The sequence below is a fragment of the Pelobates fuscus genome, chromosome 1 (assembly GCF_036172605.1).
Source record: "Pelobates fuscus isolate aPelFus1 chromosome 1, aPelFus1.pri, whole genome shotgun sequence".
NCBI lineage: Eukaryota > Metazoa > Chordata > Amphibia > Anura > Pelobatidae > Pelobates > Pelobates fuscus.
Window position 1 is genome coordinate 308,052,963 of NC_086317.1, and position 13,721 is coordinate 308,066,683.

Below are 13,721 nucleotides of genomic sequence, written 5' to 3' on the forward strand. Positions count from 1 at the left end.
TCTCGGTACACCCCTACAATTTAACCTGGTGGAAATGTGGTCATATTGGGCGGCCAGTTTCTGTATTAACATGTTATTTAGATTGTTATCTATTGTTATTATTGTGGGGTCATTGCTAGGGGTATGTTATGTATATGGGGGGATGTTAACTTTAATAAAATTTGTTGGCAATGACCCCATTTGTTATTCCTTAATTATTTTATTAATAATTTAATAAAGCTGTGGACTAATTATTTCCAACAGTATAACCTGTGTCCGTGTTTTAATGGGGGTTTGGGTAAGATAGCGCATATGCCGGCAAATCCGACTGTGCGCCTGTCATGTATTAGTAGAGCTGATACAAAGTAATATATCTGCTCAAGATCTGCAGTCACACTTACACTGGGTTAGATCAATATAATCCAATGAGAAAGCCCTAATGGGAAATATGTACACGTACAGAATTGATTAAGATAAACTAAATAGGAACTAAAGTAGTTTGTAATTCCAATTTGATTTAAAGTTTTGTCAAAATATCTCCGGTATTGAAACTAAGAGCAGAGTAGTTTAAAACAATAAATTCTTGTTTAAAGGCTGCAGTCCCACATATTTGCCTCTTGGTAGATTAAGAAATAAATTCTATATATATGCAGTGTTTCCCTTCCCTGCTGTGACTAATTCAAAGAATCATCTATTAATCATAAACGAGCCTTTCTAGTTTATTAACCCCTTAAGGACTGAGCCAAATGTACACGTTGTGAACAAAACACGTAAACAAAACCTGGCATTTTCGCTATATGTCTGTCCAACCGTAATTCACCTCTTTCATATTAAATGCACCCCCCCTTATTATATATAATTTTATTCAAGGGAAACAGGGCTTTCATTTAATATCAAATATTTAGCTATGAAACATAATTTAATATGAAAAAAATGGGAGAAAATAAGAAATGTTTTTATTTTTTTAGTTCTACATGACATTTTAACTGTCAATGTCATAATACTGTTTGCTTTTACTGCAATAAAATACACATATTTGTATTCAGCAAAGTCTCACGTGTAAAATAGTACCCCCTATGTACAGGTTTTATGGTGTTTTGGGAAGTTACAGGGTCAAATATAGCACGTTACATTTGAAATTGAAATTCGCCAGATTGGTTACGTTGCCTTTGAGACTGTATAGTAGCCCAGGAATTAAATTTGCACCCATAATGGCATACCATTTTCAATAGTAGACAACCCAAGGTATTGCAAATGGGGTATGTCCAGTCTTTGTTAGCAGCCATTTGGTCACAAACACTGGCCAAAGTTAGTGTTAGTATTTGTTTGTGTGTGAAAAATGCAAAAAAACCAATTTTGGCCAGTGTTTGTGACTAAGTGGCTATTAAAAATGATTGGACATACCCGATTTGCAATACCTTGGGTTATCTACTATTGCAAATGGTATGCCATCATATGGGTAATTTTCATTCTTGGGCTACTATAGGGTCTCAAAGGCAACGTAACCAATCTGGCGAATTTTTATGTAAAAAAATTGAAACATAAGCCTTATATTTGACGCTGTAACTTTTGAAAACACCATAAAACCTGTACATGAGGGGTACTGTTGTACTCGGGAGACTTCACTGAACACAAATAGTTGTGTTTCAAAACTGTAAAAAGTATCACAGCAATAATATCGTCCGTGAAAAATGCAAAAAACTTCACTTTTACTGGCGATATCATCGTTGTAATAAATTTTACTGTTTTGAAACATTAATATTTTTTTTGTCAATCTTTGTTTTATTGCGGCATATGTTGGGATACAGAAGAGAGAAGGATAATGTACGGTTTGTTCACAAAATGGGGTTATTACAACATTTGTAACTGGTAAATACACTTCCTTGTTCAGTAATGCCACCTTTTTTTTGTTTGTTATGTCGATTATCGAAACAGATATATTGCATTTTGAGGATAAGGAAACAACGGTTATGTGAATCATGCAAAATAGGCTAAACATCGCTAACGGTATGGTTGCTTAAGTTATTGTTAGGATTAGGTTACATGCTGGACAGGGTTCAACTGCGATTATTCGTGTCAATTCTGTTTGGGTACACGCTGGGTATCACACAGTAGGCCCCTTGGAAAAGTTAAATTATCCTTACAAGCTAGGTACACGCTATAACTACAGCTATCAAAGTAAATTGCTTAAGTGAGTAGGGACAGTCGCTTAAAGTTAATATACATTTTTATGTCAGATGTCATCGCTTTCTCATCTACACATTTCTGCTTCATTTAAACGTTGCTTTGTAATACTAAGGCTTAGGTATTGTTGCTTTTACGGCCCCAAACATCTCACCAAGGCGTTCACACAGATAGTATAATACCACCTAAGAATGTTATCGCATTACAAAAGTCAAATATAACTTTAAATATAACTTCATCACAAGATGGCCGCAACAGAAGCTACAGCAAGACCTGTTCAGGTAACCATAGTGCTGGTGTATTATCCCTTCATACTTTCTTTGAAGATATACACCAGATAGTTATGCTTTAACTGAGGGTGTGTTGTGAGCATGGATAGTGATGCAGTGAACAGAATACGCTTAACTGTCCATGTATCTCCTCGGGCGTAGTCTGCTGGGTAAACTGGTCAGACGCTTATTTCGCAAACGTGCGTTTGACGGTTATCGTGGGGTAAAGCTAGAGCTGGCTTAGGTCCAGGCTGGCGGGGTAAGTTATTGCTGGATGGGTACAGGGTGGGTGGCTTGATGTTCCGGTCCCTGTGGGGCAGGCTATGCCAAGGTCTGCTCACACCTGTGGGATTACTTGTTATATTGTCCTCCATAGGATCTCTTTCTTTGCGCACCCTATTGCCCCCCTGCGTGATGTCCCTGGCCTGTACCTTTATTTGCTCGGTGCAGTCCGCCAGCATAGCCCTGGGGCAGACTGTCATGGTTGTTGAACTGGCTGTTCATGCACAAGGCTGTCGTGCGGCGGCCATCTTGAGAAGCGCCATGCGGTGGTCACCTCGCGTCCGGGTGGTTACTTGAGCCTGGTTTGGCAAGCTGTTCAGCACCCTTACGGACCGGGATGACCCCCCCGGTCCAGGGGGGGTGCCGGACACCGGCCGGAGACCCGGGAGAGCGACCGTCTCGTCCCGGCTCAAGCTCCTCACGCCTCGGGCCTTCATCAGGGTGAGTGTTGTTGCGGGTGATTATGAAGATTTTACCTCCAGTTTGCGCCGTTTTCCCGGTCCCAAGGCGGGAGCTAAGACAAACACTAATATTTGTGTTCAGCGAAGTCTTCCGAGTAAAACAGTACCCCCCATGTACAGGTTTTATGGTGTCTTACAAAGTTATAGGGTTAAATATAGTGCTAGCAAATTAAATTCCCTATACTTACGGCATGGGTTGTCAGCCAGGTCCCACTAATTGTAATTAATTAAGATACTTAATTATGTAAAAATATTACATAAATATATATGTAGAATTAATATATGTATATATATATATACGTATGTGTGTATATATATATATATATATATATATATATATATATATAATTTTTAAAAATATTTTTATTTATATATAGTTATATAGTGATATATACGTATATATTTATGTATACAGTGGCGTACATACCAGGGTCGCAGGGGTCGTGGCTGCGACCGGGCCCGGCCCACCAGGGGGCCCGGCCGCCCCTGCGACCCAGTATGTACGCTCTGGGCCAGCCTCTTCTCCTGGGGGGCCCAGGAGCCGGCCACCTCCGGGCCCCCCGAGGCTGGCCCTGCTTACACCCGGCGGCCAGCTGGTGCGCGAGGGAGCACTCTCCCCTGAGTGCTTCCTCTTCAGCTCCCTCGCGCACCGCACTGATACCGGAGCCGGAAGATGATGTCATCTTCCGGCGCCGGTATCAGTACGCGGCGCGCAAGGGAGCTGAAGAGGAAGCACTCAGGGGAGAGTGCTCCCTCGCGCGCCCGCAGGACCAGATAGCCCGCCGGGTGACCGTTCCCCCCAGGAGCCCAGCAGCACCACTGGACCCCAGGGAATCCCCTCAGCACTCCAAAAGGTAAGGAGGCTGGGGGGATTAAATAAAAAAAAAACATGTGTAAGTGTGTGTGAGTGTTAGTGTGTGTGTGTGAGTGTTAGTGTGTTAGTGTGTGTTAGTGTGTGAGTGTTAGTGTGTGTGAGTGTTAGTGTGTGTGAGTGTTAGTGTTAGTGTGTGTGTGTGAGTGAGTGAGTGTTAGTGTGTGTGTGTGTGTGTGTGAGTGTTAGTGTGTGTGAGCATTAGTGTGTGTGTGAGCGTTAGTGTGTGTGTGTGTTAGTGTGTGTGTGTGTGTTAGTGTGAGTGTGTGTGTTAGTGTGAGTGTTGGTGTTTGTGTTAGAGTGTGTGTCTGCTAGTGAGTGTCAGTGAGTGTGTGTCTGTTACTGAGTGTGTTTGTGTGTGTGTGTGTGTTAGTGAGTCTGTTTGATGTCTGTTAGTGAGTGTGTGTTTGTCAGTGAGAGTGTATGTTTTGTAAGTGTGTGTATGTATGTCTGCCGCTGAGTGTGTCTTTGTCAGTAAATGTGTGTGTCTGTTAGCTAGTGTTTATGCATTTGTTCGTGAGAGTGTGTGTGTGTGTGTCTTCAGCACTTACCTTTCTCCAGCGCCGGACTCCCATGGCGCTGGGGATCCCTCCGCCTCTTAGCTCCGAATGCGCATGCACGGCAAGAGCCGCGCACGCATTCAAACCGCCCATAGGAAAGCATTACTCAATGCTTTCCTATGGACGTTCAGTGTCTTAAAATGGCGGAAGCGCCTCTAGCGGCTGTCAGTGAGACAGCCACTAGAGGCTGGATTAACCCTCAGTGAAACATAACAGTTTATCTGAAACTGCTATGCTTTCAGCTGCAGGGTTAAAACTAGAGGGACCTGACACCCAGACCACTTCATTGAGCTGATGTGATCTGGGTGTCTGTAGTGGTCCTTTAAGTGTGTGTGCATCTGCATGCAGTGGCATACATACCGCGGTCGCAACCCCTGCGACCAGGTGCCCGCCGCCATGTGTTGCTGCCCCGGCCCGCGCAGAGTAAGCGCGAGGGGGGGGGGCCCACGGATCAATTTTCGCACCGGGGCCCCATGGGTCATGTGTACGCCACTGTATGTATATAGATATATATATATTATTTCATTCTACGTGTATTTTGATATATATATATTAATATCACAATACAGTTAGAACAAAATAACACACATCTATATATTTTTAAATAATCTTTTTTAAATAACAATAATTATATATATATTTAATCAGTATCAGTCTACATGTAATTTGATATTAATATATATATATATATATAATTATATATATATTAATAGTAAAATACACCTAAACAGTGTATGTGTGTGTGTATATACTTAGATCATATATATATATATAAATATAATATATATATATATGATCTAAGTATATATATATTTTTTTACACTTATTTAACTTTATTTTATTTTATTTCCAGCCAGCAGGGGGACTAACTGTCATTACAATTAGTCCCCCTGCTGGCAATGCAGCAGGCAGCTTACCCGGCCATGTGATTGTAAGGTCCTCGCAAGGACCTCACTCTCACATGGCTGGGGGGGCTGCAGGAGGACGAATGTCCCGCGGGGGGCTCCCTGGGAGTCCCCCTAACCGCGATCGCCGGCGTGGGATCGCCGGCTACCGGGTAAGTAAAAAAAAAATGGAGGGCGTACTATTACGCCCTGCGGCGTTTAGAGCCGCTTAGAATAGGGCGTAATAGTACGCCTCTGGTTTTAAGGGGTTAAATGCCAGCTCAAAATAATTCAACTTGTAAATATAAACAGACAGAGATAGATATAGATAAATCCTCTCTCCCTTTGAATCTTCCTAAATAGTCAGAGGAAAAAGAAATGAGAAATAAAAAATAAAAAGTGCTAATATACAGGGGCGGACTGAGAACCTTCAGGGCCCCCGGGCAAAATAAATCAAGGGCCCCCTTACAGGCCCCACCCATACTCCGCAGCAAGCGCCACCCATGTCCCACCTCCATGCACCGCCTCCAGCCACACCCTACACAATCTTTAGACACAAGGAACAAAAGTGTAATAATCCCTTCGAGGCCCCAGTAGAGACTACAATTGAGGGCTCAGTGTGCACCTTCCTATCACTCCGGCCGGGCACCGCGGACCGGAGTGCAGCTGGGCCACGCTACAGGGGAGGGGAGGTGAGAAGCTGCAGCCGCCTGAGGCTCTTAAGAGAGCGCTCAGGCGGCTGCAACATTTAAAGGGGCGGCCGGGCCCCCTGATGGCGGGCCCCCCTCCCGGCCGGGCCCTCGGACCATGTCCGAAGTGCCCGACCGGTCAGTCCGCCCCTGCTAATATATCGAAAACATGCTACTAAATAGGCAGGTCTACTACACCATTGTGTTTCAAGTGTTTAACCCCTTAAGGACCAAACTTTTGGAATAAAAGGGAATCATGACGTGTCACACACGTCATGTGTCCTTAAGGGGTTAAGTTCCCTGTGAGAAGGGAAATAATGCACTGTAGCTTGAATAAATGATATGTATGGTATCCTTTCTTTCGCCCTCTTTTTATTACAGGCCTACCACATCATCTGTTTCGGCACACTACAATCGATAATTCAGATATGATGTGTCACGAATATACTAATCCATACTATGAGACTTGTTACAGCATTATGTCTTGAATACTAGTTTAAAGACTGCACCTGTAGTTATGGGGGGAGGGCTTGGGTCCTGTTTTAATTGACTCCCATCCTGTCTTTCATACCGTTACTGGTCTGGCGATTTGCATGCCTCTCCCTCCACTCCCTCTAAGAACATCATCTTTTTATTCTACTTCTAGGATGAGCCCTCTTTTTATTAAAGGCCTACCGCATCGTCGGTTCCGTCACACCACAACTGACTTTTCAGATATGATGTGTCACTCATATACTAATCCATACTATGGCACTTGTTACGGAAGTATACCCCAAACACAAATATATACATAGATATATGAAATCCAAGGAAATTATGAGAGCACTCGTTGGATTTTTAATCAATCAATCAATCACAGTTTTTTGGGGCTTTATTTATTTTGTACAGTTCCTTTACATATTCTGGTTAAATATAGTCTTTTCTTTTCTTTATTCTTTCTTTCTCTTCTTTCTTCTCTTTTTTCTGCATTTCTTTTTTTTTGCTTTTTTTCTGTTTATCTCCTCATATCTCTCTCTGGCACAATCTGTTGCATAGTTTGATTCATCAGCCTAGTTTTACTGATCTGTGGATCAATAGTCTAACCTTGCATAATTTCCCCTGGCTTTAGCTATTCTGGGCTCATTTATCTTAACTCTGAATGCTGCTCTCAAGTTTTGTCTCATTTGTGATTATGTTTTAACCACACACTTTTTACACTATCACCGCACTAGAACACTATGGCAACGGGGCATTTTCTAGATTAACGTCCTGCTGCTTGACGTATGACTTAATTTTGAACATGTCACTGAACACGTTAGGGGAGGTGTGATTGGCTGATCGGCGTGTGGGACTGGGTCACGTGCACCTTGGATACTTGGTACGCTCAGTTTCTTAATTTTATAGCGTATATATACACAATGTTTATGTATGTACAGCATCTTGATAAGGACCTTATGTAGGTCATAACGTTGATTTTTCCACATGCGAATTTGAATACACTTTATTGATTGATAATCCAGAGAGTGTCTCATCATTTCCTTGGAATATATATACAGTGCAGTGCAGCACTATGGTTTGAGTACGCTATTTGGTATCTGTTTTTCAGAGTGCCACTTTATTTGTGTTTTGTATATAGATATATCTATATATCTATATAGATATATCTATATATACATACATAGATAAATATATTTGTTTTGTTTTTTAATGCAAATAAATTAATGTATAAAATATTACATAAACTATATATAATCTGCAGTCTAGAGTGATGCTAGATCAAATTAAAGGATCACTATATGGTCAGGAACACAAACATGTATTCCTGACCCTATAGTGCTAAAACCACCATCTAGCCCCCCCTGGGCTTCTCATGCCTCCATAAATATAGCAAATTCTTACTGTATTCAAGCCGGAAGCTGTAGATCTGCATGCTGTTTGTCTCAGAAAAAACAAGCTGTCTGCTGACATTATCAGAAGTGGTGGCCTGATCCAATCAAAGTGCTTCCCCATAGGATTGGCTGAGACTGACAAGGAGGCAGATCAGGGGCAGAGCCAGCATGATTCAAACACAGCCCTGATCAATCAGCATCTCCTCATAGAGATGAATTGAAAGTTCAGTGTCTACATGCAGGGGGAGGAGATACTGAATCACAGGATGCTCGTGCACAGCAGATCTGAGTGGATGGAGGCATATTATGCCTCCATCAACTCCGAAGTCCCTCTGGTTCACTGTGAGTGACTGCAACTGGAGGTGTTCCTAGCTTTCAATGTAAACACTGTATTTTCTATAGTTCTCACCTGAACTATAGTGAGCTATAGTTCTCACCTGAACAACCTCATTAAGCTGAAGTTGTTCAGGTGACTATAGTGTCCCTTTAAGTTTTTCCTAAATGTACAATAAAATAGACTTTTGGGATTTTGAAGTGTGCCATGGAATTAAAATACAACGAAATAAAAATTAAATTCCCCTTATTACATAATTGAATAAGACCGGTTGCTCCATAATTAAAATGTAAAGTTAATTGTCAGATTGAATGAGATGGCACATTTCAGTCACACGAGCAGTTAATCCACATTCATAGAGTTATGTGAATTGGGCAATGTGCCAGAATAAAAGATCTGGAGTAGCTGAGAGAGGCTGAATGTGCTGGGAAATATATCTGTTCAAACAAGATTTTTGGATGTCGAAATCGACTGCCTCTCCTCCCACTCTGGAAGAGAACTATTTTGAATCTGATACGCTGGATATAGAGACAGACCGCATGAGCCAGTAGTCAAGATCCATGTCTGCCTAAAACAACTGGAAGCTGAAGTGGACCTTCACAGGAGCCATCTGCCAGACCCTCATCCACAGTAAGAGGCTGCTGTCTTACTATAAATCACTGTTGCCTATTCTGAATGTGTTGGAGGTCTTACTGTTGCAGATAACATGTAACTGTGCTCTATAGTCTCTATGGTATTGTAAAATATCAAATACTTGGCTCCCCTCACTTCTTCTCTCACTCAGTTTTTTTTTTTTTTTTAAATCAGTCTGTTCCTATTTAAGGAAACCACTGATTAAGGATTCTTAATTACTAACTCAGTGTGTGCTCTGCTCTGACTTCTATATGCTGCTGCGGTGCTAATACAACTATGTGTAGCAATGAGTGTGAGTCTAGTAGTGTGTGTGACAATGTATAAGTGTGCCCTGTCATTGTGTATTGAAGGGTTCTGGCAATGTGCACTGGGTCAATGTGTCTGGCAGTGTGTAGTGGGTTGTGTGTCTTGCTGTGTGTATTGAGCTGTGCATGTGTCTAGCAGTGGTTACTGGTGTGTGTATCCCCAGAGTATGGATACATGTATTTATGTGTGTGTGTGTGTGTATGTGTGATTGTCTTTGCCTGGGAGCCTTTGACAGAGACGCACACAGACAGATGCACCAGAAGCCTATATACATACGTACATACATGCAATTATATACAGAGGCTAGACGCAAACACACGTAGCTTCACAAGCAGCTTACACAAACACAACATGATTGTTATTATTATTATTATTATTTATATAGCACCAAAAAAAAAAAAACCATAGGACCAGCATCCCATGGGACTTCAGAGTCTTATTTTGACACTGTGCTGGTAAGAGGATGCCTACCATGTGCTGAATAATGTTAAAATGTATCAGTGTATGGGCATAAATATGTGCTGTCCTTCATAACATGTGCTGTATATTTTGTTTTAATGTTTTAGTTGTATATGCTGTGGATTGTACATGCTGCTAATGTGTGGATTAAATAGGCAGATCCTCTCTGGTGCTGCAAGCCCAGACCGGAAACACAGCAGATACAATATTTCCTAGGGAGACATAAATTAATCTACAGCACATGGATTTTAACTATGTGAGTGTCAGATTGTTTTCTCTGTTAGTGGCATGAATCTAAATAAGGCCATGTTTGATGTTACCTGGGTACCTGGTGTGTCTGGTGAATTCTCTGCCCCTTGTATCAGGTAAATAGCAACCAGACGGACAGCGGTGAGTTCATTCCAGCAGTGAGCATTAGTCATAGAAAAAAGGAGAGCACAGTAGTTTTGTTGCACTATAAGACTAATGTTCTATATGGAGTGTCTGCTTGCACATGGATCTCTTATGGCTGCCAGATGTGTTTTCCTGATCTAATTGTGGTGCCATGTTGCTATGTAAAATTCAAATGTTGCAAGAGGGAATTCTGTTAATTAATCAAACAAGGACCTTGCAGTATATGAAATCTACCTACAGCAGAGCAGTACCTTTTCACATGTTGACCCAATAACATGAAATTATAGGTGTCCAGAGAAACATATGTAGCACACCAAAATTTCCATTGAAGTCTGCACACGCTAGTAGCCCCAAAATAGTGTCCCAGGTAAGTAATAAAAAGTGCACAGTTTATTAAAAAATAGATAGAGGAAACATGATGGATCTGGAAACCCTGCGTGTATTACTGTTTTTGAATTCCAACATATTATTATTATTATTATTATTATTGCCATTTATATAGCGCCAACAGATTCCGTAGCGCTTTACAATATTTTGAGAGGGGGGATGTAACAATAAATAAGACAATTACAAGAAAACTTACAGGAACAATAGGTTGAAGAGGACCCTGCTCAAATGAGCTTACAGTCTATAGGAGGTGGGGTATTAGAAACATTAGGATAGGAAATATCAAGTAGGAGTGAAGCAGAGCTGGAGGAGAGAGCAAAGCACTATCCCATAGGAGAGAGCAAGAGACAGGTATGTAAGGGAGAGATTACTCTGGGAGGCCATACACTTTCCTGAAGAGATGGGTTTTAAGGCCCTTCTTAAATGATTCAAGACTAGGGGAGAGTCTGATGGCAGTAGGCAAGTTATTCCATAGGAGAGGAGCCGCCCGTGAGAGGTCCTGCAAATGCGAGTTGGCTGTACGGGTGCGAGCAGCGGTCAGGAGGTGGTTGCGGGCAGAGCAGAGGGTACGAGGAGGGGCATACCTCTGGATCAGTGAAGAGATATAAGAGGGGCTGGAATTGTTCAGTGCTTTAAATGTATGGGTTAGCACTTTGAATTGACTCCTATAGGATACAGGGAGCCAATGTAAGGACTGGCAGAGGGGCGAGGTGTGAGAGGACCGACTGGATAGGAAAATCAGTCTAGCTGCAGCATTCATTACAGACTGTAGCGGGCAGTACGGCTTTTGGGGAGACCAATCAGGAGAGGGTTACAGTAATCCATGCAGGAAATTACTAGAGCATGGACAAGCTCCTTGGTAGCATCATGCGTAAGAAAGGGGCGGATGCGGGCTATGTTTTTGAGTTGGAACCTACAGGACTTGGCAACAAACTGGATGTGAGACTCAAAGGTGAGACCAGAGTCAAGTATGACGCCAAGACAGCGCGCTTGTAGGGATGGACTTATGTGGATATCACTGACTTGAAGGGAGAGTGAGAGAGGAGGATCAGTATTAGGAGGAGGAAAGACAAGGAGTTCAGTTTTAGAGAGGTTAAGTTTGAGAAAGCGTGACGACATCCAGTCAGAGATGGAAGAGAGGCAAGCAGTGACACGTTGCAGGACGGCCGGGGAGAGGTCCGGTGAGGAGAGGTATATCTGAGTGTCATCAGCGTACAGGTGGTAGTTGAATCCAAAAGAGGCAATAAGTTTTCCAAGAGAGGCAGTATAAAGAGAAAATAGAAGGGGACCAAGGACAGAGCCTTGGGGAACTCCAACCGAGACAGGGCGAGGGGAGGAGGTATCCTTGGAAAAGGAGACACTAAATGAGCGTTGGGAGAGATAGGAGGAAAACCAAGAGAGGACAGAGTCACAGAGACCGAGTGATTGAAGAGTTTGAAGGAGGAGAGCATGATCAACTGTGTCAAAGGCAGCAGAGAGGTCAAGGAGAATTAATATGGAGTAGTGACCTTTGGATTTAGCGGAGATTAGGTCATTAGTCACTTTGATAAGAGCGGTCTCAGTAGAGTGGATGTACATAATAATAGGAAACAGAAGTATGGGTATCATTCATAACACAAATCATTGGCATCACTAGAGGAGGGCTTGCAGGGTTCCAGTCCCAAGCGTGGGGCATCATAGCCCCGAATCCTTTAGACTGCTTTTCTTCTAGGAGTTGTGTATTGCTATGGTAATGGTACTTAGGTGGTGGTGCAGACCACCAGGACACAGCTGCAATCTCTTATTGAATTCTGCCTGCCCTCCCTGCTCCTTTCCCAAACCCGGGCACTCTGTGGTAGCTGATGGGCAGCAGTGGAGGTATATGAGGGATCCTGGGGATATGGCAGCATGGGCCCTCTAAGCTAATACTGAGCCCTTACCACCAAGTACACTAAGGCTTAGACTAGTCAATTAACTTTCCCTTTAGCGTTTCGCATTGTAACAACCGTACAGGGTCTGTCGCTAAACTTCAAATTCTGGTCTGGCACAGCATGTAAAATGTTATCCATTTACGTTGGCAACAAATTCTACCAGTATGATTATACAGACATGCTGTGAAAGGCCACAACAGCATACATAATATCTGAGTTGCAGTTTTGTTTTGCCTAAGTGTTTGCAAAATACAAAAGTAACTTTAAAAAATAAATATTTTTAGACATGGATACAGTTTTCTGGAGACTGGTCGTATTTAAAATAAAATTGCCATATAGGGAATAGTAACTGGGCAATGTTTCCATGGTAGTTATTTTTATGTAAGTTTTTAATGTTCTATTACTAACAATTTGATGTTTGCAAAATTAACCCTCACCCCTAGGATGATCTTTCTGTATAGTGGTTTGTTTATTTGTATAACAAACAGGGGAGGACTGGCATCTTAAGGCCTAGATGGTAAATACAAACGGTTATCCTTTTTTTTCTCATGAAACTCAGTTCTCTGTGTGGATGACCCTACGCACACAGAGAACAAGATATATGAGTTTGTTTGATGGAGGATGCTGGAGTTTTTAGGTTTGATATTATTTATCGCTGCGTCCTTTGCCAATGTGATCTTCACAGCATAACCCTAGCATTTACCAAGATCTATGCTTGCCTAAGGGACTCCATGTGTCTCCTGCAATTCCGTTATCTAATAATAAGTAATCTTTTAAGAATGTCATGAGCACTGTCTCAAGTTGCAAACACCTACAGTAATATAATATGTATTTAACATAGTCTGCCAGCCTGGTCAACCCCAGATCTGAGATCCATCTGTAAATATCTTATTCTGCACCTGGTGCACAGTGCTGAGCTACCAAAGACCCTGCACAATATCTGCTTGCTGTCTTACTCCAGTGCCAGCAGGCATCCAAATGCACCTACAAACGCATATTCCTAACATTAGAGTGTTCTGCAATCTCTTTAGTTCAAAGCCCCCAGAAGTTAAGGGACAGTATAGGCACCCAAACCACTTCAGCTCATTGAAGTGGTCTGGGTACAGTGCCCCCCAGTCAGTATAACCCTGCAATTGTCATTATTGCAGTTATTACTTAACTGTAATAATTTCAGGGTTAACTCCACCCCAGTGGCTGTCTATCATACATAGAGTAGCTTTTGGGTTGTTAGGAGACTTTTGGTCACTTAACA

General features: G+C 42.2%; 1 protein-coding gene across 1 annotated transcript in view; it reads left to right on the forward strand.

Annotated features, from left to right (window-relative positions):
• The first annotated feature begins 8,871 nt into the window (after positions 1–8,871).
• Positions 8,872–13,721, forward strand: part of LOC134570688 (interleukin-1 receptor type 1-like) — a 70,414-nt gene continuing 65,564 nt past the window's right edge. The window contains exon 1 of the mRNA XM_063428664.1: positions 8,872–9,011. The gene's annotated coding sequence lies outside the window, so the exon portion shown is untranslated. The remainder of the gene's footprint in view (positions 9,012–13,721) is intronic.